Raw genomic sequence first — 1,939 nt, 5'->3', positions numbered from 1 at the left:
TTTTTGGCCTATAAGAGCAAAGGCCTGAGCTGTATCAGCAGTCGAGGAAGCAATACCAGCGAGTTCCATATGGACTTGATCCATCTCAGTTTTCAGGGATTGAATCAACTGAGTATGCCAGCCGACAGTACTATGAGTGTGCTGGGTAGTAGCAAAAATACGTTCCAAGTACTGGTTTTGGACTATGGCATTTTCATGTTGCCAATTAAGAGCTGCTTCAGCTGGGGAGATTTCTTTTGGTTGTCCAGAAGGGAGAATTGGAGGTTTAACTTTCCAAACATGACGGATACCATGAGAATCAGGACCATAATCTGTGGGACCAGGAAAATTCTTCACTGGGGAAGAAGAAGAAGAAGAGGATCCTGGCGCATACATGCAACAAGGAGGAGTCATAGGAGAGGGTGGTTTAGGTGGTGGAGAAGGTTTACAAACCGGAATAGGAGGTGGAACATAAGGAGGTTCTGGAGGAGGAGAACTGTATGTAACCATGAAGGGATATCGGGCTTCAGTGCTTAAGGGGCCAACTGTGGTATCTCCTGACTCATATCGTTCCCGTAGAATAGTCTGGGAGGACTTTCTTTTAGGGCGATAGGGATCTTCATCATCAGAGTCGTGGAGACAATCATCACAATCACAGAGGTCAAAGTACTTATGACCAGTGACTGGATTGGAGAAATAGTAAACTGGGTTGCCTTGAGCATCAAAAGATTTGACCGGAATCTTTTCTTGTATCATGCCCGTAAACTTAGTAGGGAAAGGAGATGGTAATGGTTGTGGAGGAGGAAACTTGATTTCAACCTCACCAGAAGGGTGACGGATGAACTGTGGGTCTGTAGACTGAAGGGGTTCTACCGGAGCAGGTTGTTGGGTAGCCATCTGCTGTTCATAAGCCGTAACCCAAGAAGAAGGAAGGAGACGAAGGAGTTCGTCTCGGGGAATTTGTCTTGGAACATAGGTAAGGCTCGGAACATGGTCAGAATCCACTGAGAGGAATAAGGCATCCTCAGAATGGCCTGTGGACAGGTCAAAGGCATGGTTCTGTAACTGATAAGCCATTTGATAGTGGATAGTACCTGCTAAAGCCGTAGGGGCAAGGGGAGAACCAGAGATTTGGATCTGGAATTTTAAGGTTGTAGGGAGAAAAGGATCTGCTAGGGGAATATTAAAGTTAGGGTACAGGGTAAGGAAGATGGTTCCTGCGTTCAAAGTGGTCTGGACAGTAGAACAAACGGCATGTTCATACCGGAGGAAACGACTGTCTAGAAGAGCAATACGAGAGAACACGGGAAGGCCTTTCCTGCCATGGAAAGTAAGGGCAAATTTAATGGCACCTAAGTGGAGATGGGTATAACCCTGGTTTTGCCAATCAGGGATGAGAGAGGTCGGGATCTCCAGAGTGAACAGTTGTTCCTTATCAGTGGCAGGGATGTGATATAGTTCACATCGGGAAGCCTGAACAAGTTCCTTAACCGGAGGGGTTTTCTTTCTAGGGGCTAGAAGAGTTTTCCAGGTAGCAGAAGAGGAAGTCTTCTTTGGGAAGACAGTATAAGGGTTTAAAAGGGGAGAAGGGGTTGACGGAATAATCTGATCATCGGGGAGATAATCAAATTCATATAGGGATTCGATAGAGGAAAAAGAAGATGACCGGGAAGACGAAGAAGATGACGGAGAAGAAGACGAAGAAGAACTTCGAGAAGAAGTAGATCTGCGGGAAAGAGACATACCGTAAGAAGGGCAAAAATCCAAAGCAGTAGTGGAATGGGAAAGCCCCAAGAATGTCACCGAAATTAGAAGCTTCTTGGGTTTGGCTGGATACTACCGTCGCTTCATCGAGAATTTTGCTCGGATCTCAGCACCAATGACCAAATTGACTAAAAAGGGTGTGAAATTTGACTGGGCAGAGGAATGTGAGAAGAGCTTCCAGGAATTGAAAGAAAGG

This window comes from Macadamia integrifolia, unplaced genomic scaffold (assembly GCF_013358625.1).
Source record: "Macadamia integrifolia cultivar HAES 741 unplaced genomic scaffold, SCU_Mint_v3 scaffold2000, whole genome shotgun sequence".
In the NCBI taxonomy this organism is placed as follows: Eukaryota; Viridiplantae; Streptophyta; class Magnoliopsida; order Proteales; family Proteaceae; genus Macadamia; species Macadamia integrifolia.
This window is presented reverse-complemented; position numbering follows the sequence as displayed.